The sequence below is a fragment of the Rhea americana genome, unplaced genomic scaffold (assembly GCF_003343005.1).
Source record: "Rhea americana isolate MKP2758 unplaced genomic scaffold, rheAme1 scaffold_113, whole genome shotgun sequence".
Taxonomy (NCBI): domain Eukaryota; kingdom Metazoa; phylum Chordata; class Aves; order Rheiformes; family Rheidae; genus Rhea; species Rhea americana.
The window spans coordinates 1,150,089-1,161,054 of record NW_028185184.1 but is presented as its reverse complement, the minus strand read 5'-3'; positions in this window follow the sequence as shown (position 1 = coordinate 1,161,054).

Below are 10,966 nucleotides of genomic sequence, written 5' to 3'. Positions count from 1 at the left end.
GTTCCAGCTTTGGCAAATATGAGAAATTACTTCACTACTGCATCTTGTCAAAACAAGCTTTTTAGAATGTTTGTAGCAATTTGAACAGCTTGTTAATCTAAACATATTGCCACACTTTCCATTCAAACTGTCCTATGAAAACAATAAAAAAATCACTTATTCAATATTAATAGTGTTAAAGTGTGCCAAGGCAACAAAAGCATAGTAACTATTATAATAGCACAKTCAATTCTGAAGCAGTGTTCCTACRTTTGGAACAATGCATAATATATCRTCTTGCATGAAAAATGAAATGTTTTGTSTTGAATTAAATGAAAAGTGTTAGTGAACCTGAAACCTTTCTTTATTTTTCCTTTTTCTTCTTGAGAAAACTAAACATGGTATCATCAGGGTTTTGGTTCAGCCAGCAAAACAAAAGAAGCCCAGTTGTTCTAACATATGTGTTTTTTCCTTAAAAAATAAGAAAGTAAAAKGTTGTAATGTATTCTAAATTAACGCTGTTGATAAATATATGCTTTATTATCATCACTTCAGAAGCCATCTAAAGTACATCTGAAATAATAAGTTGTATCAGTTTGTGAAGCTGATTTCAGGTTCCCTGTAAAAYATGCGAAATACCAAGGGTTTTTTGAGTGATTTTTTATAAAAGTAGTAAGAYTCCCACTTCTATGGGCATACATTTAGCAGCTATCTGTGTTTTATAGGGCATGGCACAATGCTTCTAAATTTCTTCCTGAATCTTTGTGATTAGGGTGTTTGTTGACTAAAAATGCAGGCAAGAATAATTGGGGTACTGAGAAACTCAGGTGGGAGAAAAATGTATCAAAGAACAATGTGTTCTAAGGTGATTAATCAGACATCGCTCTAAGCAATGAGACCTCTCTTTTCTGCTGCTTCATGAAAAACAGGCTCAGTTAAACGGTGAAGTGTTTTAGGTAGTGAACRCCATGCAAATGTGTGGTGACCTTCCCTGAGATCAAGGTGGATAGCTGTACAATCAGTGCATATTTTTGCATTAGTCTTTGAGTTGTTTTATGCTTTCTTTGTCCTGTAATGATTAGAAGATAAGAATTCAAGGAAAAGATCARGAATTCAAGAAATCAAGATCTTGATCTTTGATTTGCCACAAGAGTTGGCATGCTAGCACTGATCTTGATAGAGCTCTTTTCTGAATGTTTTGCTTATGTTTTAAACCTGTGTATGCTGATCTTTCAGTAACTGCTCACTCATATTCTTCAGTAAAACTGGAGTTAGGGGACAAGACTTTTAGCAGCAAATGGTTTTAAAGCATGTAAGAACCTGCCTTTGGGGATGCCAAAAAGTTATGTCGGGTCAGATCTCCAGCCTTCCTTCTTTCCTGCTGGAAACATTCATGTTCTTAATCTCAGCTCATACTTCAGGTTAAATCCTATCTTCCTGAGTTTATGCTTGTTAAAATTCTAGATCCTCTCTCTGATGGCCTTTCTGGACCTTCCTGGCTCTGGCAGCCCCCTAGTAGAACAGTAACAATAACTGGGATACCAGCAACACCAGCATTTCTGGTGGAGCTGTGCTGTGGTCTAAGGCTGGAAGCTGTGACATTCAATGCTCAACTTTTACCTGTGTATAGCTYAGCAGGAACTACAGTCTAGACACTGGCCCATTCTCATTGGTCCTCTGTCCCTCCAGTCCCTGAGGAATAAGCTGAAAAATTGAGGAATTGATCTGRCAGTGATAACATATGGCAGTTGCCATAACATCTATGTTACATGATGGGCACAAGACGTGGTGGCAAGGAGTAGATTGCCACCACCACRGCTCTTCATCCAGCTGTGCCTAAATTGGGAAAGGCCTCAGGAAATTTTCCACTGGAAGAAGCTGTGTGGGCTGCCCAGTGAGAAAAGTTGTTGACAAGCTGTATGGCCACACAGAAGTCGTTTCATCTCTTTTTAGTTACTGCCTTGCCTGCAGTGCCTGTTTAGAATGATACTGCTTTTTATGTAACACCTGGAACTCTGTGTTTCTACAGCCCACCCATCTTGTAAATAATAACAACAATTTCYGAAAGATGCTTATATTCTAAATAAAAAGACACCTCAGTGTGTTTTGGTGAAGAGAATCAAATAAACACACATCCAAACAGAAAAACAGGAGCTTAAAAAGGTTACCTTATAAYACTTTAGAGGAAAGGAGAATTATTGGGGCTGTCATTTGGCAGTGTGACTTACCTTTGAATYGTAGTATTGTAGTATGCACAGTCTACCAGGAGGCAGGAGGAGCTGCTTCGTTAGCTCTGAACTGAACGGCTTTGTTTCATGAGCTACCAGGATCCTCCCATTCTAATGAGAGATTGCGGCRTGTGCATTTCAGAGGGAGAGGCAGGTTTAACAAGGAAATATCRGAGACTTTCAGGGAGGCTCAACATTGATCAACCTTCTAGACTAGCTATATTAGCAAGATAGCCAGTGATTTTTAGTTTCCATATTGACATCATTATCATAGCTGTTCAAAATTTGGATGACATAAAGAATAATGGGTAGCAGCTAGCTATTGCATTGTCATTGAATCTTTCTGCAGTTAGATAATAATAAAAACAAACTAGTGAAAAAGAAGGCATCAAGTAACTACCAATTTTGAGAGCCAATACTGGTTCTTCTGAAGTGCAGATATAACAGCTAGGGCGTTTTATAAGTGTTGATAATAATTCTGTACTTTGAAGGATTGGATGAGCTGGATATTTGGAGATGTATTTTACTAGGAAGTCAAAGTAAGGTCACGTTGTAAACAGAGATTAGTCAACGAAAAAGTATTAAAGCTGAAATGGATTTATGTAAAGGTTCATGCCTAAGCAAAGACCTAGTTAATGTCTTAAATTTGAGTTTTTCCGCATACTTGCTTTTGACTTTGAATTGTGAAAATCAAGTCAGGTCATGAAGTCATGAAGGTTCTCACCAGGCTGAAAAACATTTCACTTATGATATAGGTTTTGTCCAGATTCTTGAGGAATACCATATTCTATTTTATTAAAAAAATGGACGGTAAATACAGGCTTTTTCTTTTTCTTTTTTCTTTTTTTAGTTGCGAATCAAAATTATAAGAGCTTTGCAGTGAGACCGAATGAAATACATTCAAGACTTTCCTATGAGAGAATTTCTGGTTTTAATTATAATTTTGTTAACATTCTCATAACAATCTACCATGCACGGTCATCATTACAGAGATGAAATGTAGTTCAGGTTCATGAGCTTGAAATTTATTTCAGTTACTTTTAAGCTATCTTTTTTTATTACTGTTATTAAGATTTCTTTTTGCAGTATATATTTTTGTAGTACTTAGGAAACAGAACAAAATGTTTACCCTCCTCCAAATGAATTATATTTGTATTTTAAAGTCAAATACACTGAAACATGTAACCATTCAGGTCAAGAAAATGGGATAATCATTGATAAAGAGAAGAAACCAAGATGACATTTAAGCATAGAAATAGAAGATAAAAACATAGTTTTAATTTTATCACAATTTTGTGGATACACAGAGCAACTTTGTCTCAGGAAGAAAGATATTTATGTTTCTGCAATGTTGTGTGAAAGATCCTCTTCCAACTGATAGAAAAATGAAGCATGCTGACACCTCCTCCAGCACGGAACCAAAGTGAATCTCTGCATCGTGCTCTAACTTGAGAATATGCAGGGGACATTCCCACTCAGATAATAAATCCTGCCAGACTTGATTTGTCTAATATAATKACATGTACCCATGGCATGCAAAATAAATAATCTGGCATGAGTAAATTCAGATGATTGTATATAATTTCCCATAAATATAGATTAATAGTCTGATGCCAAACCCCTGACAAACAATGGAAAACTCATGTTAGTATTTATGAGCTTTGAATGAGGCCTTCATTGAATATACATTCTCCATAAATTGATGATTTTCAATCTAAATCTTTTAAGATAAATATTGTATGCACTATGGGAAATTGTTTATTTGCAGAATAAAACACTGCAACTTGAGTTTTGATACAGTATAGAGAATATATGTTATAATGGGTTATGTCACTAGATATATTATGTGTGCATTTTTTTTTAATTGATAAGATAAAGTTAGCCTCATACAGATATTGCTAAGTAGAAAGTTTTTTTTTTTTTTTTGCTTTATATATAATAGTTGTACATATTCTTCTTTTTACCTTGATTACATTTTTTTTTCTTTTTTTAAACAAGAAGTCTCTACTTTTTCTGAAAGAAATGATTTGGGTCTTGTGTCTTAATGTCCATTACCTGTGCACATACTTTGTAAGATGCTAACTGAGGAAGCTCTGATCTATTAGCAACGCAAATCAGAACAAATTTTATTGTTCTGCTGTCACTAGAAAGAAAAGAAAAGAAAAAAAACTAATGTGTGGCAGGAATGTTTCAACCCTATAATCACCTTGCCTAGTTCTTTGACTTCTTAGAAAATCTCATGCCTATTCAATAGAAAAACTATTTCAGAAAAACACAGAAACTGCTTTCTTCAATAAAAGTATTACAATAATAATTAAGGAAGTGTCAGAAAAAAGTTATTCGCATTGCCTAGCCTCTTTTTTTTGTTGTTTTTTTTAGATTTAAAACAATGTACTTTATACTCAGAATTGTTTGGAAAATATATTTTAAACAGAATTAGCTCTCGGCTGATAAATTCAACTGGCTTAAAATTCATTCTGTCTCAAAATCTAGAGAAATGAAAGAACAGATTACATCAAAATTTGCAAGAGTTTTCTATTGAAAAGGAGACACATAGGAGATTAATAGTAGCTACAAGGAACATAATAAGTCCCAAGTTAGTGCCATGAACACTCTTGATATTTGACTGCAAACCATGTCATCAGAGGCTACCTAATTTTTCATACTTGTAAATATTAAATAGAAAAAGAAAAGTCAAATACATATTTGGCAACAGAGAGGAAAGGATAACAATAACCTATGCATCTTATTTTAATTTACTGTTCCTAAAAAATGTAATCTTTAACCAAAATTAATGAACTGTTAGTGGAGTCACATTCTTCTGAAATGGATGGTTTTTGTTTGGTTTTATTTTTAGAGTTTGACGCAAATTATTTTTTCGTAGAATCAGTAAGGTTGGAAGGGACCTCTGGAGATCATCTCGTCCAACCTCCCTGCTCAGCAGCGTCACCTAGAGCATGGTAGACAGGGTTGAATCCAGGCGGGCCTTGAAGASCTCCAGAGAAGGAGACTCCACAACCCCTCTGGGCAACCTGGTCCAGTGCTCCATCACTCTCACAGGGAAGAAATTCCCCCTCACGKKCAGGCGGAATTTCCTGTGCTTCAACTTCTGCCCATTGCCTCTTGTCCTTTCACATGGGGCAACTGAAAAGAGTTTGTCCCCRTCCCCTTGACACCCTCCCTTCAGGTACTTCTACACATTGATAAGATCCCCCCTCAGGCTTCTCTTCCCCAGGCTAAACAGGCCCAGCTCTCGCAGCCATTCCCCATAGGGCAGGTGCTCCAGCCCTCTGATCATCCTCATAGCCCTACTCTGGACTCTCTCCAGTAGCTCCATGTCTCTCTTGTCCTGGGGAGCCCAGAACTGGACACAGTACTTGAGAAGAGGCCTCCCCAGGGCTGAGTAGAGGGGCAGGGTCACCTCCCTCCACCTGCTGGCAACACTCTTCCTAATGCACCCCAGGAGACCATTAGGCTTCTTGGCCACAAGGGCACATTGCTGGCTTGTGGTCAACCTGTCATCCACCAGCACTCCCAGGTCCTTCTCTGCAGAGCTGCTCTCCAGCAGGTCAGCCCCCAGCTTGTCCTGGTGCCTAGGGTTATTTCTCCCTAGGTGCAGGACTCTGCACTTGCTCTTGTTGAACCTCATGAGGTTCCTCTCCTCCCAGCTCTCCACCCTGCCCAGGTCTCTCTGAATGGCAGCACAGCCCTCAGGTGTATCAGCCACTCCTCCCAGCTCGGTATCATCTGCAAACTTGCTGAGGACGCACTCCATCCCCTTTTTTCAGATAATATAATTTTGAAAAAAAAGGAAACTTCACCTTTCCATTAGCCCGTTGAGATTTAACTACTCAGAAGCTCCTGGAGTTGCAACTATTTCTCATTTCACTATTTAACCACAATTTTCTACTGCTTTTACCCTCATCCTTTTCATCAGCACAGCTACATGATCTTAACTGTATGAGGAGTAAATGAGGAGTGAAAATATCAGCAGAGATTATTAAAGTAGAGATTGTGTTGTTCTGCCTATGTTACTGCACATAAGACAGTCCTGACCCTAAGGCCAAGCAGCGAAGACTGGTTGGTGTGGGTCTGTCTCCCTCTAGAACGTACTGGCTCTGGGATAGTTTTGGCTATAGATCCCCAGGGAGTCCCATAGGGCATCCTTGTAGCCTCAAGTCATAATTATTACCTTCTTTTGTGTCTTATTTTCTTCTATCTCTTTTTACTTTTTAATTCCAGGTTGCCTGAAGTAACGCCAGGACTGTATTTTAGCCCACCAGAGCGTGGGCATGAACCTGCAAGTACGTATTGCGAGTTTTAGAATAAGGCACGAGGATATGCCAAAGGGAAGGTGCTAGGAGGTTGCTGGAAGACGGTTCATCATGAGGGATCCAAACTGGTGCAGACCTTTCATTATGACTTTTTGGAGCAAGACTGTACAAAGTAAAATATGTTCCTAATTCTGCCCAGATTTTCTTAGAGGAGGTGTTAACAACTGATCCAGACAGCAAACTAAAAAAAAAGAACTGATGTAGATGATTGTGGCCCAGTGATCAAATATGCCTCCAGACTTTCTATAGTTTCTTAGTGTAAATGTACCTTTTGGGACTTTAGATTTATGGTATCTTGATTCCAGATGGGTGCTTTTGTATAGCAAATCATCAGAAGTCTTTACTGGGGATCAGGTTCTTAAATCAGATATACCAACACCTTTTTTAACATACAACATCACTGTGGATTTTCTAAAACAGCTATTCCAGAAAATTGGAGGTCTTGTGTACTCATCCCTACTTAGTTGTGCAGGGTAGTGGTCAAGGAAACCATTATGGAAAATAAGTCATAAAATTTACCTTTCAAGAAAAGTTTTTCAAAGGCTGTGAGTCTTTCAGTTAAAATATTCTTTATTTTAATTGCAAAATATTTTAGCTGCTCTGATTGTAGATAATTGATAATTAAAAAAAATACACTGTTGTTACTATTGTACTAATACTGGTTTTATAATAACAAGGTTCTCTCTATTTATATCAATCATCTTGAATAGTTCTAAATTGGAATTTTTTATTGGTTTTCTGGTCATTTTAATTATATATTTATATATATTAGGCATGCAAGCACTGTGATTTTTCCCCAATGCCTCAAAATATGTATGTTACAAGAGTCTTAGGATGAGTACCAGCCGGACTGCAGAAAAAGAATGTGTCTTCATTCTGCTATTTGAAAGTACAAATGGGACAAATCTAGTCTTTATGCATTTATTCAGTATGTGAACATACATTTTATACTAGATGAGACTAGGCTGGAAATTCCTAGAGAACTGTTTTCCTTTGGTAAAAGAAAAAAAAACTCATTATAGGGAGCAATCAATATATTTCTTTACTCAAAAGGTGGAAAGATTAAAAAACAAATTAAATGTGTCTGTCTGCTACTTTTTAAATAAACTTTTTTAAATCTAGAATGTGCTTCAGAACATGAACTAAATATAATGATCAGAAGACTGAAATAAATGTAAAACCATTTTAATGACTGAGCAGAAACTTTAATTGACTTGAGCAAAATAAAAATCTGTTTGCAAAGATGCAGAAGATTATAAACTAAGCAGAAGATTGTTAAGGTTAGTATATCCATTCAGAAGACGGAGAGGTGAAGCCTTTGTCCGGACAGTGACCATCTGTGTCAAAGACAGGATTGTAGTAAGGGTTCTACTCTTCATTGGTTTGGATGAGAGAAATATTTGTCCTTGCAATAATTTCACATGAATGAAATTGCAGTTAATTGAAATTAAGCACAGCTTTCAATATCTAAAGTGTTGAATTTATCTTGCTGGGAAGTCACCAAAAAAGGAAAAAGTGAAGGGACACTTTCATAGCTGCAACGTGGATTATTATATATCATCTTGATGTATCCCAGGAAATGTCAGYGTTAGTCTGAAAAGGACCTTGTTTACAGTGTATTTTACCATCYAATAAGAGTTCAATGTTTTTCACAATTTTACTGCCAAAACAGTCTATACTTTTATTTTCTATTTTAATGTCAAGTCCATCTCTTCAGCTACCATAAACAGCTTCTACTGAAGTCAGTTTAACTTTCTATAATAACTGAATGCTCAACCCATCTCCCCCTGCCACTATACAGATAAAAAGAGATAAATGGCTGATTGTTTTTAATGAAGATAAAAGCACTGTGTTAAACAATAAGATGATACTTTCTCTAATTGAATAAGCAGTAAAACTGTTTTTGCTCACTATCATGAGAGGCTGCAACATTTATCATGGACAACATATTATACTTTATCATTTCCTTCCATTATTCAAAAGCTGTGCTGTAATGTGTGATCTGTAGAAGAATGCAGAAAAGGACAGCACGTCTGCTAAATGACCTTATGAAATCAGCTAAGATATTAAAAGGAGGAGTTCTAATGGTATTCCTATGACATTAAACACATTTCCTGTACAATTAATGGTAGTCTTGAAAGTTCAGGTAAAGGAATAATATTGAAATTTGTTTGTTATTCCTCTGTTTTTAGAAAAAAAACAAAAAAAAACATATGCAAAATAAAGAAGAAAACTATTTGAGTAGCTCTTTAGATGCTCAGAAACTTACCTTGAAAAGTATTCCTTGCGTAGGCGACAGTGAGAGGCTTTCTGGAAAACCTRTTTCTTAGAGGCAAATTTTTACTTCTAGCTTTGATATAGTTTTTAACTATAAACAGACAGTAMTGAGATGCCATCCACATTCTACTGTGAAAAATTCAACAGGATTTCCACTGTTTTGCCAAAATTGAACTCTAACTGGGTTTAGAGAACAGCAAACTGCTATCTGAGTGCAGCAGCTGCAATCTGAGCTAATCACTTGCTCTGATGCTCCTAAGAACAATATCTACATAGTCAAACCCTATTTGTGTTTCCTTAGCGGACAATAGGGACGTGGAAATCACTGTGAACCTTCAAGTGTCTAATGGGGCGTTCAAGGAAGCTTACATCTCCAAGTCACTCTGTGACCACCTCTCTCTATGGGCTTTATAAATGCTCTGAATCAAATARAAGTTTCATACTTCTCATAGTTGATCATAAAAATTATATCTGACAACAAGCAAACTGTATTAACAACTGTATTAACTGAATTAACAGGAGCCCTGTACTGAATTAAATGATGCATGGCAATGCTGATGCTAACTGAATAACGCTGTTACACACCAGCTGAGAATTACAGCAACTCGCCTATCAGGCTTGCTAACCGAGGGAATAATTTTGCTCCACTTGCAAGTTAGTTGTTAAGGGAAGAGGGTAAGAGATTCCCTACAGTGAARGCAAGTAGCCCTTTTGGCTTACCGTAACCTTCCAAAGCATGAGTAAGAGTAGCTGACTATGTCACCTGCCCCCTGAGGTGCAACTTCATTATCCAGAACTACAGGGTATGTTAAGTTAACTCTATACCTACAATGAATAAGTAAAGCTAAGGCTAAGCGAGCTCTCATAAGATCTTACAAAATGCTGTGGGGCAGCTCTAGATTCTTGTGGTGCTTTTGGGGCTCTGATGCTTTATCTTGATGTTAAGCTGTTCACTGACGAGGTTAGGGCAAGACCTTTTACTCTGCTGTTTTTCTTTTCTCTGATTCCCTACCACAGCAGCCTTTATAAACTCCTAGATGTTATTCAGAAGTAATTTCTTCCATCCAACCAAGGGCTTTGTTATACCTGCCACATCACATTCCCTCCTGCTTGTCATGGTCTTCAAACTGCCTGAAATTATTGCTAAGTTAGGGCAAATGCATTATTAGTCTTCGTATTTCTTCACTTCCAGACTTATCTGGCCAGTTTGCTTTGGGGTTTCCAGCACTAGCAGCGCAAGAGTGCCTCCCACTGATTTACTGCAGCTGCTTTGTAACTTACCATGTGCTGCAAAAATCTGCCTACAGAGTGAAGTACAAATCATGCAAGCTAGACTTATAGGATGGGGTAGTTCAGAAGGTCTCCTGTAAGAGAGAATAGATGAAAACGCATCAAGGAAACGCATGCCAAACGAACCATCAGGTTCAATGATATAATGTGCATATGTGCCTGTGACAAATACTTAAATGCAAATTTTAGCAGTGAGCAGATATGCRCTACTCCGTATCAGAATGATTTCCTCTAAATGAAAATACAGTTTGTAAATGTCCAATTTCTTTTCTCTGTATGATTAGACTTTTAGGGATTATTATTTTACTATGTCCTACTCCTAGCAAAACTGCTGGAATAGAAGACAACTGTAATGATAATTCAAGGCCCTGGCTAGAAAGCTGCAGATCAGTGGCTGGTGGAGAAAGCAGACCTCACAGGAATGGAAAAAAATAGCCTGAGATTAAAGATATGAAAATGCTGATTGGTATGCAAATAAATTCTGTGTTAAAAAGCTAGGAAGAAAAAAAATGCACACAGTAGGATACCAAATGCTTAATTCAACATACTAGTTTGAGACTCATGTAATGCCTTTTATTTGAGTGGTATCACACTGACACAAAAGTGTAATAAAAAGATTAAATCTCAAGCAGGAAATTTGACCATGACAAAGAGGTCTTAGAAAATCCAGATCGACGCTTGCAAAAAGTCCCATTTTCAAAAGTGTCCAAGTCATTAAGGAGCCCAATCCTATTTGCTTTCAAAGTATTAAAATTATTTTGAAAGTGACACCCAATTCCAAGCTATTTGGGCATTTTTGAAAACTGTATGAACTATCATATATCGGAATTAATGATTAGTGTATTCATTCAGATTATT